Genomic DNA, 20582 nt, shown 5'->3' with positions numbered 1-20582 from the left:
AAAATGGTGCTGAGATAAAGAGAAGTAGATGAAGCGCCTAGACATCTCTGGTTTGAGACATCCAAGGTGAAGATGGGAAGTTAGGAGCAGGAGAGGCCAGAAGCAGATGTGCATAGCAGAGAGAAAGAGAAGATGTACACGGAGGTCACACTCTAAGCACACATCTTTCCCATTCCTCTGTATCCCACTTGCAGGCTCTTTTCTCCAGCTGCCCATAACCCTGTTCTACCCTTGGCTGCAAGGAGGTCCATGGAAGGGCTTCAAACCTCCACCTGCTCTCCTCCAGATACACAAGATATAGCAATGCTACTTTACACTTTTCCTGCACCTCACAATATGCAAAGCATTTTGGCAGAACTTGAAATACAGGAACTTAATACCTTGCCACTTACCATAACCCAGACAAGCGTAATGGTCCACATTCTGCAGATGAGTAAATGAGGCTTCACAATTTTTTTTTCTCTTTTTTTCTTTTTTTTTTTTTGAGGAAGATTAGCCCTGAGCTAACTATTGCCAGTCCTCCTCTTTTTGCTGAGGGAGCCTGGCCCTGAGCTAACATCCCTGCCCATCTTCCTCTACTTTATATGTGGGAGGCTTAGCACAGCATGGCGTGCCAAGCAGTGCCATGTCTGCACCCAGGATCTGAACCGGCAAACCCCGGGCGGCCGAAGCAGAATGTGTGAACTTACCACTGTGCCACCGGGCCAGCCCCCGACAATTTTAAATCATTAGAAATACTAGAAGCCAGTTCTTCAGCTTCCAAGCCACCATTCTTTTCTCTCTTCCTCAATCTTTCCAGAATGACTGGAACTTTGGTAGTGCTTTTAATATATTGTAGGTAATGAAAGCACAATTTACTAAATCACCCAAGAGTCATTTTAAACTTTTTGGTAATAGATTTATCAAGTGGTAGAAATATTTTAAGTGAAATGTGTGCCACTCAGCAAAGTTTATAATGATATAATAATCCCTGGCATTTTTGCATTATAGATATCTATTGCATGCATTTAAAAAGTACATTCATATTATTTAGAGTTGCATTTCTACAACAAATAACAGCATTGAGTCTGATACTAAAAATGCGCCATTTTAGGAATGCTTGTTTGTTCCAAAGTGGAAGAGTATAATTTTTGCTGTCTAACAACTGTTATTCAAAAATTGTTCTTCAGGAAAGGTGAAATGAAAGAGGTTGTTGATTTTTGCTTTGAAATCTCAAGTTGATGAAGATAACACTTTGACAACTGAGTCTCTCATGAAATACATTTCATCAACAAAAATATCACATATAACATGCAAATTTACTTAACAAGTGGTATAACTAAGTCGAGTGTGTAGAAACAGTTGTATTCAAATGTAGGACAGTTGTAAATTAGATTTTATGATGACACTTTATGCATGCCTTTTTGAGGAAGAAATGTCAAAACTATCAGTTCAACAGCCACTACAGGATGAAAGAGACTTATTTACATTAAAAGAGATCCATAATAAACATAAAATATAGAATTAAATAAAATAAGGTCAAAAACTGAATAATAAGATGTAGACAGGTGCGTACTTTTTTCATCTTTCAAGTCCAAATGAAGAATGTTATATTAAGTTTGGACAAAAGTTTTGGGAGTTAATTTTTGTTAAAATAATATGTATCCACTTTGATATTAGAAGTTTCAAATGACCAACAATGCACTTATGATGTAAAGTGTTTTAATTTAAGAATTATTTAAAAAATTTGAAAGAAATGATTCCTCTGCTTATTTTGCAAGGGTGTGGTTGGTTGAAAGGGATGCTGAATTATGGTTTCAAAGGTCCTCCGTAGGGGAGAGTAATTAGTCAATCCGTTAACTATGATTCTATTTTGAAGGCTTGCTCTTTTAGTAAAGTTTGTGCTACTTTTTTATGACCTTAATCAATGCGCTGTTAGCATTTATGAAATTGAGCTTCATAAGCACAGGGGATTTCTAGCTAGCTATTCAACCACATCAAATGTTTTCTTTCAATTTGATTCAATAAAATTAATTTTTCCTTTTCTGTGAGAAGAGCTATGATACATCCTGAGAGATACAAAGATAACCAATGCATAAACTTAGCCCTCCAGGAGTTGGTAATTCCTTTGGAGAAACAGACATAATCCAGTAGTAAGGGAACATCTCTGACATGGGTAGAAGGGCAAAAGTAAAATTAAATAACATCTAACACTCAGGATAAGAAATTAGAGGCAATGAACTGTGCTATCATTCTTCTTTACTATACATATCAGTCATATTCTATTTAACCTGTGCAATCACTGACTTTTTAATTTAATGATGCAACCATTGGCCATTTTCCTATATGTATTTTCACAAATTTAATAAATTTTCTTATTTTTCATATTCACCTGAGATCCTAGGTTATCTTTTCTTTTTTGCACTTTTGTTTTTTGAATGCTGTAGGTTCTGTTATAACTTGGATATTCTTGTAAAATTATGGAGCTAAAAAATTAGCCACACCCACATCTCAATGTGTGTTAAGAACTAAAAGATTGAGATGACCCTTGATCTGTTTAAAATATTTCAATGTGCAAATCCAGATAAAATTGTTGTTTCTTAAATTTCCTCTTAATTTTAATATTTAGTCATTAAATATTCAATCAGCAAATATTATTGAGCCCCTAATATGTGCCAGATACTGTTCCAGGCGCTGAAGGTGTAGTAGTGAAAGATATTGACAAAACATCCCTCTCCTGGTACAATTGTCATTCTAGTGTGTGACATGGAAAATACGGAAGTAAAATACCTTGTATGGTAGATAACGCTATGGGCTAAAGATTCAAATGAAAATAGTGAATCCTAGGGCTAGCCTGATGGCGTTCTGGTTAAGTTCACACGCTCTGCTTTGGTGGCCTGGGGTTCACTGGTTTAGATCCTGGGTGCAGACCTACACACTGCTCATCAAGCCATGCTGTGGCAGGTGTCCCACATATAAAGTAGAGGAAGATGGGCATGGATGTTAGCTCAGGGCCAGTCTTCCTCAAAAAGAAAAAAAAAGAAAGAAAAAAAGAGAAAAAAACAAATATAGAATCTTATTGCCAAACATGAATTATACACTGAAATCTGGATATAAGGGAGTCTGAAAAATCTAGTTACCAGGTTTTTAGCTCTTGTGATAGAAAAAGAAGCACAGGAGAGCTTGGGAACAAATGCTGGGTGGCAAAAGTAACAACAGATAGCAGAGTATACACCACTTTGGCCAATATTTAAAATTTCAACCTGCAGCAATGGCAAAAACAACATGATTCTTTCTGTTATAATAGAGCTATTCTTCATACAAAGGGTTTCCTAATCTTTCCCCCCAAAATTGGGACCCAAAATACCATCAATTACCAAATCCATCCCTGAGTGGTATTAATTCTTCCTTAAATTCAGTTGCAACCCCTTTGATATATTTAGTCCCTAAAAACTAATTTATATGAACCACCAACACTTGAAGTAAATTAGTAAGTAAAGAGAAGATAAGTGGACTAATATAGACAAAAGATATATATAATAAAGCTAGTAAGAAAATATGAATATGCATAGTTAATGAAATTTTCTGTAATGGGTCACAAAGTTGTACTTTGCATTTTTACTTTCTCCTTCCACTAACCATTGATTGTTTCCTTGCTCTCAGCCAGCATTTAGCTAGGTGATTTCAATCTTCATTCATGAAGAGGTCGGAGACTTTGCTGGTCTTGTCCTTAGTGAGTTGTATATTTCCTGGGAGTATTAAAAGTTTACCCCAAAAAGAGAATCTCCTGAGATTCAGACCTATGCCTCTTTGTCCCCATTGTTAAGCACTATTGTGCTGGACATTTTGCCAGATACAAAATATAGAGCATGTTAACAGTCATGCCAGAAAATAGACCCAAAATGGAAATCTGAGATGAGTTTTCTGAGCTGACTGGGCTTGAATTTATTGATGACTTCTTTGCCACCCTGGTGCTTGCCCAGTTGGCTCACACTGAGTGTGGCCATGGTGGTCCAGGCAAAGGTTATACATGGGTTTTAAACATGAACTTTCCCTCAGCAAGCCTCACCTGCCACCATTACTGTTGCCAAGTGTCTAACCAGCCAGCACCAAAGGTCAACACTGACTGCCTAATAGGGCTTTATGTCCCAGGGGAACCAGCCAGTCACCTCGTGGCAGGATAATTATAGGAGACCCTTTTCAGTATGGACAGGCCAGAGATTTGTCCTCATAAAAATAAACCTGTTGGATATAGATTATTTTCCCCTCAATGGTTGCAACTCTTCTGCAAAAACCACCTTCTTTGACATTCTGAATGTTTTATTGTAATGATGCCCCAGGGCATTCACAGGGGAAAGATCTAGAACTTGCTGCAAAATGTCATGTCTGTGAAGCCCGTGTGTTTTTGTACTGCTACTGCAAAAGAAAGCAAAGGTTTTTTATTCTTTTCTGTCTCAAAATCTCATATAAGTACATCTGATTGGTAGAATGATAATCACATCGAGGATCCTTGAGGAGAGTTTGAGAACTATAGTATCAGAGCTTCTATTCCTTGCAGTAGAACAGAGAGGACAGGAAGGTATAGAAATGACTACAGATTGAAATATGGGAAGGCGCTGGAAGGTTTTACCCAGATAACATGATCTAACTTTCCTTCTAGTCCTCTACCCATATATCCATTGCCTGAATCACGTGTTTATTTTTCATCATCTGCAGATTTAGACAAATTGTCTTAGTTGGTTAATGCAACAGAAGAACTATACTCAAGTTTTAAAATAGGTGGGATATCTTTCTTAGGAATCAAGGCTTTCATAAGAGATATAATCACTTCACATACTGAAAATGTCTTGAGTAGATGTAGGTACTGAGAACACAGAGTTTAATGACCTAGGCTTGTGGACACAGGATCCAACAGATAAATTTGGATATGGTTTTAAAAAATATTATAAAAAGTTTGGTCAACCATGTGCAGAAATTTCAGAGAAGGGTATCTGATACAGATTGTGAGTGAAAAAAAAAGATTTAAAGACAATATATTGGTTTAACTGAATCGAATGGTGAGAGTAAATTAGGCAGTCAAAGACAATGGGAAAGACAAATAAGAAAGCAGAGTAGACATTGATTACAACTGTGAAAGCATATACTCCTGTCAGGGAGCAACAAGAAATTCCTTAATAAGTAGGGTGTTGGGGGGAGGTGGGAGACATTCCAATCTCTAGGAGAAACTCAAAACTGTCTTTCCTCCTGAAGAGGTGAAGCTTTGTTATACAGTAGAAGTAAAGGCATTTTTTAACAATAAAACTAGACCACCCAACTTGGGTAGATTTGCGTGGAAGAGGAAGTTTTGCCAATAAGGATAAGAGGGTTACACATAGAACTGAAAGGGCCGTGTGGTCTTTTGACTCACATCGTTTGCCCTTAGATACCCTTGTTCCATCTTACCCAGCTGCCATGTTGATGCAGTCCTGACTAACCTAGAAGAGACATTCAACCTTGGATAGTCAAAGGGTAACCACGCACACCTCATGTTGAAAATGGGGCAGGAATAGGCACCAAAACTTCTCTGTCATGGGCTTGTTTTTATGGGAGACATCTCAGCTTCTGGAGGTCCAGTCTAACTCAATAGAATCAGAAACTAAGAAGAGTTTTGTGGGCCATCTCCTAGAAATAAATGAGAGTGTGCATTTTCCAGTGATGTTGTCCATGATACACAGAATAATCACGAGATTAGCAGAAGTAGCCACAGAGGAGGTGGCTAGTCAAAGAGTTGCAGGAATTGGATCCTTATGTTGGCTGTTTACACTCCAAAACAGGTAATGCTCATAAGAGTCAAAGGGGCTATGAAAGGGATCTGTTTTGTAATATTAATTTGACTAATAAAGGAAGTAATACTGAATAAGATAAAAAAGAATTCAAACCCAAAAAATGAGGTTTCCAAAGTAGAATATGTGGTAATCGAAAAGCCTTACTTAATAGTTCCTCTTGACTCTTGTAGTAAATTATTTCCAAAATTTGGGGGGAAGGTTTTACAATTTAGGAAGAATTATCGGTCAGGCTTTATATAAATCATATAGGTATGAGGTATGCATCTGTGTGCCAATGTGTATTGTCTTGACGTTATTCCCCCCATAGAAATTAGATGCATAGCTTAGAATTTAAATTTATACTACTGTTTTTTACACACAGATACTATGAAATATTTTGCCCTGGGAACTGCTGAAAAGATCGTAACCGTCTCTATCTAATTTTGAGCTTTATCATCAACAGACGCTTAGTAGAGGTTTCCTTAGTAAGAAATGGTTTTATATTACACGCTGTAAAATCACAGTTCAAAATTACCTGAGTAAATTTATTTTCTTTAACAAGTGCTTTATAAATATTCATTTAAAAAGTCATGTTTATAAATTGAAATGGTCTTTTGTAAATGTCCAATTACAATCATTTGACAAGTATAAATACACTTTGTGGCAAACAATACCTTGATTTATGCAGATCCCATTAGATATGACTGTGAACTATAATTATCCTAGTGGACTATAATTTTGCCTGCCCAGCCATTCATAGAGTTTAATACACTCAACTGAGACTGAATTTTTGAAGCTGTTTCTAACAGTGGCAATGATGTATGTGTCACCACCCTTTCTAATTCTCTTTTTGCTTGAATAAATAATCTCAGCTAGGACCTCATTCATGTTATTTTGCTAAACTCAATAGGTCCAAAACAGAATAAGAATAATATTAATAGCAAGTCATTTTTACTCAGTCTAAAAGAACTTGTTTGCAACCTTTGTAGGTATCTTTTCTTTTTAGTGTATTTGGTCATTATAGGTTAAACACATTGGTGATTCAATTATTGCCTTGATGAAGTAAATTGCCTCCTGTAAAGAATGTTATATATGGGCGAGAAATTACAGCTAAAATATGTGTGTTGGGTTTGAACAAAAAAATTGCATGTTTACTTCCCTATTTTAAATGCATGACCTACCATTTCTCTTAACGTGGTAGATAAAATCAGTTTTTAGAATTTAATATGCCTTTCATAATAGCAAATAACAACACATAACCCAACTTAATCACAAGAGAGCATATACAGGGAATCCCTTTAGCAAGATGTTTGCATGACACCAAAACAACCAGGCACTTCAGACCACTCACCTCTTTTGGCACCATGCAAAAATACATGGATGTGAACATAACGTTAAATAGCACTACACTGATCCTGAACAGGCTCCATGTTTTAAAGTTTTTCAGTTGACATTCACCCAACAGTTCTGGAATGTATCCCTATTTTTCTAGTTTTAGATGGCATTCTATGGGGAACAGAGTTTATTGTCACAGAGTGATTCCTTCGTTTCTTCTCAACTCAGCATTAAGTTGCAACTTATAGGAATTATTCTCTCCAAAATTTTGATAGTATTAGATTGCCTTTATTAGTTAATTTCTTACCACAAAAATAAGGTAAACTATGCAATCCCAATCAAAATCCCAGAAAGTTACTTTATGGATATTAAAAAACTGATTCTAAAGTTTATATGGAGAGGCAAAAGACCCCAAATAGCCCAAACAATATTGAAGGAGAAGAACAAAGTTCAAGAGCTGACACTATCTGACTTCAAGATTTACTAAATTGCTGAAGTAATCAAGAAAGTGTGGAACTGGCAAAAGAATAAACAGGTCAGTGGAACAGAATACAGCCCAGAAATAGACCTCCATAAATATAGTCAACTGATCTTTGACAAAACAGCAGAGACCTCCATAAGTATAATCAACTGATCTTTCACAAAGGAGCAAAGGTAATACGATGGGGCAAAGACAGTCTCTTCAACAAATGGTGCTGGAACAAGTAAACATCTACAAGCAAAAAAAAGAATCTAGATGGACACCGTACACTCCATGAAAACTAACTCAAAATAGATCATAGACTTAAATGCAAAAGACAAAACTATAAAACTCCTGGAAGATAGGAGGAAATCTAGATGAGCTTGGGTATAGCAATGACTCTTTAGATACAACACACCAAAGACAAAACCCAGGATAGAAATAATTGATAAATGAGACTTTTTTAAAATCAAAAATCTCTGCTCTGTGAAAGACAATGTCAAGAGAATGAGATGACAAGCCAAATACTAAGAGAAAATATTTGCAAGAGACACATCTGATAAAGGACCGTTATCCAAAATACACAAAGAACTCTTAAAACTCAACAATAAGAAAACAACCTGATTAAAAAATGGGCCAAAGACCTTAAAGAATACCTCACCAAAGAAGATTTATGGATGACAAGCATATGAAAAGATGTCCCACATCACATGGCATCAGGGAAATGCAAATTAAACAATGAAATGCCACTACATATCTATTAAAATGGCCAAATCCAGAAACTTGACAACACTAAATACTGGCGAAGATGAGCAGCAACAGGAGCTCTCATTTATTTTTAGGAATGAGAATGGGTGGGAATGCAAAATGGTACAGCTACTTTGGAAGACAGTTTGATGATTTCTTACAAAATTAAGTGTACTCTGGCTATACAATCCAACGATCATTCTTTTTGGTATTTAGTCAAAGGAGTTGAAAACTTGTGTCCACAAAAAAAACCTGCCCATAGATGTTGAAGGCCACTTTATTCATAATTGCCAAAACTTGGAAGCAATAAAGATGTCCTTCAACAGGTGAATGGATAGACTGTGGTACATCTAGACAATGAATATTATTCAGAGCCAAAAAGAAATGAGTTATCAAGCCACAAAAAGCCATGGGGAAAACTTAAATGCGTGTTGCTAAGTGAAAGAAGCCAATCTGAAAAAGCTACATACTGTGATTTCAACTATATGACATTCTGGAAAAGGCAAAATTATGGAGACAATAGAAAGGTCAGTGGTTACAGGGGTAGTGGTGGTGGTGAGCAGAAATGAATTGGTGGAGCATGGAGGATTTTTAGGGCAGTGAAAAGATTCTGTATTTTCTGATATGATAACAAAGGATATATGTCATTATGCATTTCCCCAACCCATAAAATGTACGGCATCAAGAATGAACCCTAAGATGAAGTGTGAACTTCAGGTAATTATGATGCATCAATGTCGGTTCATCCTTGATAAAAAATGTGCCATTCTGGTGAGTGAAATTGATAATGGCGGAGGCTGTGCATGTGTGGGGGCAGAGGTTATATGGGAAATATCTGTACCTTCCTCTTAATTTTGTTGTAAACCTAAAACTGCTCTAAAAACATAAAGTTTTTTTTTAAAGGTAAGCTCACAGAAAATTGGGAATTAGAGAAGTGAATGCAGCAATTTTAAAATCACTTTGTAAAGAATAAATGCTTGTTTACAATGCAAATATTTTTTCTCAGCCACTTCCATTTATTAAAGCTACTGTGCCCGAATGTGATTGAAAACTATCATCAGTATTTTTCTCTGAATTGCTTTCTATAAAACATAACCTTAAGTGTTTCGTGACACTTGCTTCTAAGATCTGCTTCCCTTGTGACTGTTGGAGACACTATTATTACCAGGAAATGCTACGATGAGATTGACCCCTGTGCCTTGGGCTTAAGAGTTCTGGGACCCAGCCTGTCAGAATGGACTATTGACTGGTCTTGAATGCAGTGCTGTGTTCTATACCAACACAGGGAAAATATTTCTCTTGTATTTTGTAGTTACACTATGTTATATGAGTTTCAAAACAATAATAACTTGTCTGTATATCATTGAAACTTAACAAAAACACATTTTCCAGTTTTTATTTATAACCTTGTCTCAATCTTCAAGTCAGTCATGAGCCCATAGGAGACTGGGAAAGGTGTCTATTCAAGGTGGAGAACAAACGTGAATTTTAATCAGCAGCTGGCATGTATAAAACCCAGAGAATTTGAATGTACAATCCTGTGATTCCAGGCGAGTGTGCAAGCCCAGCTCTCTCCGAGAGTTTTCCCCCCAAGACTTTGCTTCTTTCTAAGGAGCCTCCAATCTCTTTTGCTTTTTGTTCTGTCCAGTCATGGCAGCTCACTTCCAGAAGTCCAGAAATGTTTGCAACCCAGCAAAGAGCTCAGTTTAGGCTTGACGGACTTCTGTTATACAATGAAACTGTAAAACAGTGTTTCTTAATTCTATGTATAGTGTTATATATACTGATATATGTTTACTCATTTATTTTCTCTCTCGTTTCTAAATTTTCCTTCTATGTTTTGTTCTATATGTTTTTCTTGCTATTGTTTGTACTAAATAATTATTTTTGTGTATATAGTGACACTTTTTTTTTCAATTTCACTCACTTGGAGTTAAGATTAAGGACAAATGTCAACCTATTTGGTGTTTTCTTTCTCACAGCAATTGCAATATCATGAAAATGGCTAAACTCTTAAATTACTATAGTCTATGTCCATTAAACTTCTAGTCAGTTTTGAAGAAGATGTATTATACTACTTCAGAGGATACTTGAGATGAAATGCCTTCCATGCTAAGAAATTATGGTTTCTATATACTTTCCTTCTATATATAACACTACCTTTGGTTTACTATTTTTGTATTCACCTTTGGAAAGCACAAAGTCCCAAGTGGTATTAAAAATTAACTCCTTTGTTAAGAAAAAAATGCTTTTTTGAGATAAAAAAGACAGTAGCATAGGCTCATTCATGCTCCATCTGTTGTTCCACTCTCTTCAATGGCAACTTGAAGGCACATTAAACGTATTGAATGCTAAAAAATGCCTGCACGACGGACCTGTTCTAAGAGATGAAATCAAAAGAGTTCCATAGCAGAAAGGAATATTCTGTTTCTCAGTAGGCTGGTTAATTGTATGTGCACTCATTTTGATTGATTTTTAAGACCGATGGAAAGAAAGTAACTTCTGTGCAGAAACAATTACAGCAGGAACTGCTCTCCTTTACTGAATGAACAATGCTATTTATAAAGGAAGAAAATTACAAAGGTTTGTTTCCTGCTGCTAATTTTGCTAGGGGACTGAATTAGTATGATACTGCTGGGAGCTGCAGGAGACCTTTATGATACAGGAGCAGGAAGGAGCCGACCTGATGAGTGGTGTTAATCACCAAAAGCTCCAGTGAGTGAACTTGTCAACAAGGGGCCAGAGAGGAGTTACCCCGCCCCCACCGTCCAAAGTCAGTGTTAAGGTAATGTTAAGTAAAAGTGAAAGTGACCCAAACCATTGATTAATTTTTACTTGAATTAATTAGAGGGAAGAAACAAAATTCTTGATGAGAACAAAGTGGTTATATTGAAGGAAAATCAACAACAAAATTACTCCATCTCTATTTTCTCCTTTCCAGCTTTGTATCTAATTTATATTAGTGTGCCAGGGCTGCTTTAACAAAGTACCACAAACAGAGTGGCTTCAACAAACAGAAATTTATTGTCTCACAGTTCTGGAGTTTACAAGTCCAAAATCAAGGTGATGGCGATGGATCTTTCTCAAGACTGGGAAAAGAATCGTTCCATGCCTGTCCCTGGCTTCTGTTGGTTTGCTGCAATCTTTGACTTGTAGAAACTTTCCCTCATCTCTGCCTTCATAGTCACATGGCTTTCTTCCTGTGTGTGGGTGTGTGTCTGTGTGTGTGTCTAGTTCCAGATTGTCCTATTTCAAAGGACAACAGTCATATTGGATGAGGCCCCACCCCAATGACCTCATTTTAACTTGATTATCTCCACAAAGAGCCTGTCTCCAAATAAAATCACACTCTGAGGTGCTGAGGGTTAGGATTCCAACATATCAGTGGGCAGGAGGACACTCAATTCAACCCATAACACGATTAAAAAATAATTAGTGAATAAGTTGGACTTTCAATCTATAGCTAAAATAATTTACAGTTTGCTTGAGGGATGAAACATACGCTTATCAAAATGTTTGCAAGGGAAGAGCATGGAAATATGTTCATATAAAAGCTCTGTGAATATCTGCAAATTAAAACGTTTTTCATTGTATTATCTGTAGAGAGTCATTGAATGTTAGCTCTGGAACTCCATTATTTTTGGTTTGTTTGTTTTTTTGTGAGGAAGACTGTCACTGAGCTAACATCTGTGCCAATCTTCCTCTATTTTGTGTGGGATGCCACCATAGTGTGGCTTGACGAGTGGTGCTAGGTCCCAACCCCGAATCCGAACTTGCGAACCCCAGCCCGCCAAAGCATAGTGCACAAACTTAATTAACCAGTATACCACCGGGCTGGCCCTGGAACTCCATGTTTACATGAAGAAATCAAGGTTGCCTTGATGTTGAAAATCCTGAAGAAATTACAAGCTATTCAGAGGCAGGCCACTCCTGTTCAGTGTGAATCCTAACAGAGCATCCTAAACAAAAGGCAGACACAGTTTGCTCTTTCTGGGGAGATCTTGTACTCAACACGTCTTTCACCTTCTGGTGCCACAAAACATGCAACTATTTTTTATTTTGCTATATGAATAAATTTTCACAACTAGGCTCTGGAATGAAGAGTAAATTTAAAGATATACATGATACCTCTGTGGGCAAATAAAATTTTTGTCAGAAGGAAGAACCCTGTGAAAGAGAATTAACATTGTATGTGTCAGTGCTGAACATAAGAGAATCATATTTTAAATTTCACGAGCCATGTGACATCTCTCGTGTTATAAGGTCACTTCAGGAATAATTGTATTACAAGGGTTATTTTTCACTTTATAGGTGGTAAATGCCGATGTGAACAGGATGATGCTTTCAATCATCAGTGACTATAGTGGACATATCTTGCAAACACATTTGGTTTCCACACCATCCATGTATGCTAGGATTGACAATTATCCTACTGGAAAACAATTACCAAGACAGCTTAAATAACAGGGATTTAGTTTTTTGTTTGTTTTTATTTTTTTAGGCCATGCAGCTGTGGGAAGCCTAGTCCTTTCTTCATAGTTTTCCTTCAATCTGGGTTTAAAATATGGGATTCATGCCTTCCCAAGGCTATCTCCAAAGCTTAGGTACTGACAAGCAAGTCTGACCATGGACCTACTCCCATATTCAGCTAATTATGTCTGACAAGAAAATCTTGATTCAATCAGAACTTTTAGCAACTCATTTCTTCTCTAGAACTTTTAAGCTTTTCTAGAATATTGCATAACCAGCTGCTTGTCGTTTGCCTGTGTCTAGTCAAATGAGGGATTTTAATGCATTATATTATGATGAAAGCAGGCTGCATTTGCCAACATGAAATAGCAAGGATGATACTACCACTTACATGAGAGTTTTATAAGTTTGATAAATATTCCTATCATGCCTTTTTTTTTAACTTAGTCTTTGGAAATGGGTTGGCCGACATTAATGTCATTTATAGCAATGGAAGTTCATGTTGATGAAATAATTTTTAAGAAAAATATCTTTTTGAATGCTAAAAGAGTATTAATTCTTAGAACTTCACTTACCATTTTTCTTTATGGTTAAACTCACTGCGTTTGCCCAGGGCAAACTATGCCGCCCATTTTATTTGTCCTTATTCTGACAGCAGCAAGAAAAGTGATGGCTGTGTTCCACCATTTACTTTTTGACCTGTCACCACACCCCCTGGAACCACCTCAAGTGATTGATACAACTTAAGTAACGACCAATGAGGAGTCATAGATGGTTCTAATTTCCAGTCCCATGCAAATAGAAAAATGTATTTTGTTCATCCTACTGGTTGGTTGTGGAGCACAAGTTGGCTCAAATTGCAGCACTTAGCTGAGAGTTTTTTGAATCATTTTCTGATTGTGGATCATTCAAGAAAAGAAGAGATAGGGGTATCTTATTCTGTAGCATCCTAGCCATCTCTATCTTTCCCTTATGGGAGAAAATAGATTGCAAATTTTCCTGCATCACTGTAAGCAGCACTGTGAAACTTTCTTGGAAGGGTGATTTAAAAACATGGAAATCATCACTGAAAGGACAGCCAGTTTGCATGAGCTAGTTAATCCATCTACTCCTGTCTGGCCAGCAGGATGCAAGAAATGAGACCCTTCAGATTTCTTCTGTAGAACCCTATCTTGAATCACAAAAATATACAGCTTCATGTGTAATCCAAATGGCTTTTTAATAGGCTGCCCAGTGTTTCTCTGGAACACACAAAGAAAGCCCTTTTTGGGACAAGTGGGTTTTCACAGCTGTGAGAAGTGAGATCTGTGAGTTTGGAGAGTAGCTTATCCACAGTTAAGAAAAATACGATATTGTATGCATGCTGTTTTTCTCTTTAGTGCCATATTCTTAAGCCTCAGGGCCTGGAAAATGTCCACAAGCTCACCAATGTTGTTTCGGTCAGGGGCATACTCTTGGTCTCTGTCGAAATAGAAAAATTTTCTGAAAGCTTTCTCACATTTGAACTTGTCTAGATTTCACAAGAGCTGGTATATCAGGTTCTAAGGAAACTACAAGGTAGGTATGTCATGACAGAGAATTTAAAAGATGAAAATCAAAGAGACACTCTAAGTTAAAGGTCCATGTGGAGAACTCAGATGAGTACAGCTCAGGAGACAAAAATAACAAGCAAAAAAGCCAGGAACCAACAGGGTAGGGCAAAGAGCTGAGAAAGGAGTTATGTGGATGTATGAAAAACATAAATAAAGTGTACAAACAAAGACTCATGATTCAAATGCCAGTCAATGTCCTTGTTGATTTATGATGGATTCAGGATGGCAAAACACTTAGGACTGTCCTGAATCCATCATATACTATCCAGTTGCCAAGCAAGAAAGTACTACCATAATGGGTGGTCACAATAATACTGGAGGTTTCTTCCAGCCAGGTAGGATGTGGAACATAAGATATTTTAAAAGCATTCTGGCCAAATATTATATAGAAAATCATATAAGATGGATTTTTATAATTCTTTCCTTATAAACCAGATTTGAGTTAAGCATTTTTTTGTGTGTCAGAAATAATAAATGAGAGATTTTCCAATGCATAAAGTCATGAAGTACATAATACCATTTTGTCCTTATCGAGGATGCCAAGTTTAATTATTGTACCAGGTGTTGCCTGCTAGATTCTCCCATTAGAAACAAAAAAATTTTCCTTTGGTATTATGTAAATAATATGTGGGGTGATGCTTAAAATCTGTGTAAATGATTTTTAACATTCGCTGATAATTTTTACTTGAATAAGAAATTATTATGATAATCACATATGCCTATTTTCTATTTTCCTTCTACATTAGCTGATATTCTTCTGTTAAAAAAGAGCTTTCCTCCTCCTCCAATTTTTTTTTCTTTTTGAGTAGCACAATGGACTCATCCATAATATGTTTTAATTCAGTGTATTATAATTGGTTATTCTCATTATTCTTTATGATGTTTATTTGTCTCTAATTTGGCTCCTGGGTTTTCTGGCTGGATCTTGGGTACTTTGATGTGTTTCCATTAGTTTGGAGCACGTCCTTGCTTCCTGGATCTCTTAACTATTTGGAGTTATTCTCTTATGTACAGTAAGGTATGAATCTAACATCTCTTTTTTCCAAATAATTACTTAGTTATCACAACACCATCTACTAAAAATTAAAATCATCAATGAGAACAGTTTAAAACGAGAGAGATTAACACTCCTTTGTGATGCTATATGTACACATGCAATGAAGTTTCTTAAATGAACTTTTTTCTTTTATTCATAAGAACTCAACCTCTTTGGGCTTGTCTTATAATTGGTCAAGTTCATTCCATAAATTTTCTTTATATGTAAAGGGAGCAAACGTATATTTTGAAGACTTCGTATCCAACAATCAATTCTCTTTCTCTCTCTCCCTATTTCTACCTCACTCTCTTAATCTCATTTCAGCCTTGATATTAATCTCTTACAACAAATGATTGCAAAGAACAACATAAAAATAAAAAAGGGAAGACATCTATTTTTCAGTCTTATATCTACCTATTTAGGTGTAAGAATTCTGAAAAAACAGTAAAACAACTATCACCCAGTTTAAAAAATTATCTCATTTGCTTCAACTTCGTGCTCCGTGGTTTTTTGTTTGCCCTATATAATCTCAAATATGTTTAAAAATGTTCACTTTAATATTGTCAAAATTATGCATTTTATGCTCACTAATTTTACTAGCATGATAGGCTAACGGGTTGTTTTAGGAATTACATTTCCCATGCAGAAAACAATAAAGAAATACAATAGAATGGCAATTTTTACTTTAGTGGCTTGCCATCACTAAGCTTCAAACTAGCAACTAATTTGTAGAGTTGTAGAGTAAATTAGCCAAAACCGTTTTATTTGATTCTAATTATAATGTGTCATTTGTAAACAAAGATGATAGTACTGAAACAATACCCATAAGTAATGCACTTTCCATGGTTTTCCAGCATAATGATGGATTTTCATGGATTCATTCTCATTTTCTTAACCTGTCTCTTTGGTGATCACTGTTGCTTAAGAAAAAATCTTCCTGAGAACCAGATATTTGACTTGATTCAGTCTGTGTCTCAACTAGCTGCATTAAATACACATTGACATACTATTGGCTCTAAGAATAATTGATTGAGGAAAATTAAAAAAATAATGAACTTATTAAAATTTGAAAGACAGTAGAATGTTAACTGTAGTGCAATTATGGGAATTCACTATAAAACCTGAATTTAAAAACCTACAAGATAATTAACCGGTAAATGTCAGGACTGTGCCAGTCCCCAGTTATAAAATGTTGATTTGAGGCCACCAATCTTACATTTAAGTTGGATGTCCTATTGTATGCCCTCCTTACTAAGTTACAGGAAAGATTTAATTGCCCAACAGATATAAATAAACAGACAAATAAAATGTAAAACGTCTTACCTGAAAATTTAAGAAAAATTAAACAGCACCTTATATTTTTTATCAGTAGAAACCTCATTTGGTTTCTGTACTGATTCCGTAGCCCATTATATTTTTGGAATTAATATGGATGGATAATCCTAAAGATTAGATAGTTTGATAGTTTTGTCAACTACTTATTCACTCTAAGAAATATTTCAACATTGTAAAAATTTCAATGCTTTTCCTGTACAGACTACAATGTTTCAGCAGTTTACTCACAAACTGAAATCTCAGAGACCACAATGGAAATTTTCTGGGAAGGACAATGATGCTAAAGTATCCTTACTCAGGGAACCCGTCCATCTCTAATGCAAGAAAGAAAATGGTGATAACCATGGGTGCTCAGCTTCTGAGCCTCCCAGCTGTTCAGTTTCCTTCTGGGTTCTATTTTCTATCGGCTCTCTTATGTCATGTTGCCATCCAGCTCCTCAGAAAACAGTGAGAACTCTTTACAATCAGAGAAGTTAACACTAAATAGGTCAATCTGAGATGCTTGATCCTAAAAGGCAGCAATGCATTCAGACATTTGTCAGAACAACTGGTACCATGGATGTTTTCTAATCTGAAGGGATCACTCAGGAGGGACTTGCAGAAGGTATTAAAGGATGAAGAGAACTCCAGTTTAGTCAGCCATTTTATCAGTCTCAGCCCTTAGGAGTCAACGGAGTGAATGATGTCACAGTAAGATCAACCACAGCTGGGGGTGAACACCATCTTCCCTGCCAATCTTGAGAACAGAAACTCATAGCTGGTTTTATTCAACACCTAATTCTGGAACATTATCAGCATCTTTTAAAAAGGACTGTACAATGTCTTTTTAATTTCCTCCATTATATTTTCTTTCATATTTTGATAACATAATGATCCTTTCTTAATTTGTAAGCTTTTATTTGGATATCAACTGTACAAAGCTTGCAATTCATCCAAATAGAGAACTTCATTGTTCATTTAAATAACATTAATGTGTCCATGGGTTTTCTTTCTTTCTTTCTTTCCATCCTTCTCTCCTTCTATTTTCTCTCATGTTTTGGTTCTGAGAAGAAATAGCAGCACTGTGTAATAAAGAACCTGTGATCCATCAAACTATAAGTATTAAAAAGGAGTAAATTCATTAACAGTGAACATTTATTATAAGATTTATGATAAACTTAAATGAAATTTATTTTACTTGTGGGAAATGGAAAAATAAAAGGAAAAGAATATTTAGCCTATGGAATCTCTAAATCAGAACTCATGCTAGGTAATTTACAGCAATTATATATCATATAGTCCACTCAGAAAAAAATAACTAAGATGCAAATGTTATTTAACGCAAAGATTTATTATCCTCATCTAATTACTGAAGATCTCAATTAAGACCGTATATCTAATACATTTTTGATAAGGAGAAAGAATTCATTAGATGATTATAATAACAAATTGAATGGAATCTTAACTAGATAAAGTGCTTTCAGACATTACAAGATGATTTTAGCTTCTTAAAAGAGTGCATAAGTTTGGGAGAAAATTACTGTAGGCTACCTTTTTGCCTCTTTGGTTCCTGTCTAGAATTGAGTGATGGGCAATCACAGTTTTCTTAACTCTTTGTAGGCTCCTCAGTTTGAGAGGGAATTAGTTTTAAGTGGGTTTCACCACAGAAGCACAAAAAGATTCAGAAAAATTGCTTTATCAAAATTGCTTTTAAACTTTTCTTTATTGTAAGAACAGGGTTTCACTATCTTATGAGAACTGATAAAGTAGCAGTGTTGGAAAGTGGGAGATCATGCCTATATTCAAGTGTCCTTTTAAGACATTACTTGCATTAAGTGCTATTCTCTATGATGAATTCAAATGAAGAGACAACGACTGTGTCAGGTGAAAGATTTGCAGATTCCCAGGAGAATGGGGGGGGGGGGGGCTAAGGGTTGCACCAGCTGTTATGAATACAAAATTAACCCCACTACTAGAGCCTGTGCTGCTCTTCAAATTTACTGTGCTTTAGTCCCATAAAGTCCAAATTTATTGGAAATAGAAACAAGAATTTCACAAGTATGCTATTGGCTAAAACATTGTGACTATTATTGTGCTGTTGAGCAACCATAGAGATTTATAAAATCTACTATAATTGCATGGTTGCTCTTTTTTTTTTTGGTTATTGTGAAATAATGAACACACCATTTGAATTTTTTTTAAACTAACAATTGTCGATATTTCTTTTGCCATTCAGTTCTAATTTTATAGTAGTTCTACCCGTTCTCTCATGTTTAACATATATTTTAAATAGCCCTGTCAATATTATATCCCATGGCCATTATTAAAATATTTAATGCTTTGTTGCTTATACATAGTGAGAGACAAGTCTCATCGCAAAGGAAAATTCAAGGGAAAAGTGGAATAATATAAAATTATGATAAAGTTCCTAAACAAAGTGGCTTTGTTATACTGCAAAATTCAAACAATTCTTAAAAGTATCTATTCTCATAGGTATATTAGATTTATTAATCAGAGCTTAAGTTTATTGGAGGAATTGAAAAAGGACACCAAGAACTGTTGTGTATCAAGACAGCTAGTAATTCTGTTAATACACATAACGAAAAAGAAAATTAAGTCAGATTAAATTTCAAAGATAAACATCTATATAAATCTAAGATGTATATATTGATGAAAGTAATATTTATCTGTAGGTGGTGGGATTTATAATAGGGTTTTTCTTTTTATTATTTTGGCTTATTTATATTATCTAATTTTTACAATTAATATAAACTTCGAATTACAACATGAAAATCCCAAATTTTCATCAAACATTGCAAACCCTGATGATTTTCTGTACAATGAATGAATTCCACTATTTATTAATTGATGCTTGATTCTTGTTTAATCTGAACTCTTTAGGCATCATTTATAATCCACATATTTTTAAAGAAGAGTTTAGGTGGTTCATGACAAATACAAACACATACACACATCACAACTTATATCAATTTTTTGAGGGAATGTATAGTACAACTTATGCATCTTTAGAGTTTGGCTAAAATAATGACAAGTGGTTAGAAACTACACAAGGAGACAGTAATATGTTTTCTTTATATTTGAATCAGAGTTTTCTCAGACACATTATTTAAGATGAGGTACGATATCAATTCCTTAGATAAAATTAATAGTTTTCTTGCACTGAATTATCTAACCCCTCACCCCCACAAAAATGTAAATTAACCTTAAGACTGATGTCCTGAGAATGCAAAAGTAAATATATCATGATTTCCATATAATTTTATGACACAAGAGTAGAGGACAGAAAATAAAACACAACACTATTATGATGGTTCTATGAGGATAAAACTAATGTAGTTAGAATATGTATATTTTCAAAGAATGAACTGATTTTGAAGGTAGAATCTAGATTACTTGGAGGAGGGAATAAAATTCGAATAAATTAAAGGATTTCCTTCATGTTAGTTCTTTCAACTGGGCTTTTGATAGCAGCCAGGAAAGAGGCACATTAAGATTGATTTCTTACACAAGGGACCAGGGTCCTAGTGTGCTATGTTGCTGAATGAGGAGCCATGGTAATGAGGATGAGAAATCAACATGATTACCTGAAATTCTCCCCTTTATAGAAGTCAACAAGAATGGGTGAGAGTGGGCTCTTCTCATTCCAGACTGATAGCTGATCTTCCACCCAATTTTGGGAGAATTAACCATTGCAGCAGAGAAGCTGTACAGCTTGGCTCTCACTTTCCCTGCTTACTTAGCAGCTCAGGCATTTGCCTATGATTGAGATTGGCCAGTCTGAGACAGAGAATCCTAAGTGTGTGATGCAGAAACAATAGAGAATT

The sequence above is a fragment of the Equus caballus genome, chromosome 2 (assembly GCF_041296265.1).
Source record: "Equus caballus isolate H_3958 breed thoroughbred chromosome 2, TB-T2T, whole genome shotgun sequence".
NCBI lineage: Eukaryota > Metazoa > Chordata > Mammalia > Perissodactyla > Equidae > Equus > Equus caballus.
This window is presented reverse-complemented; position numbering follows the sequence as displayed.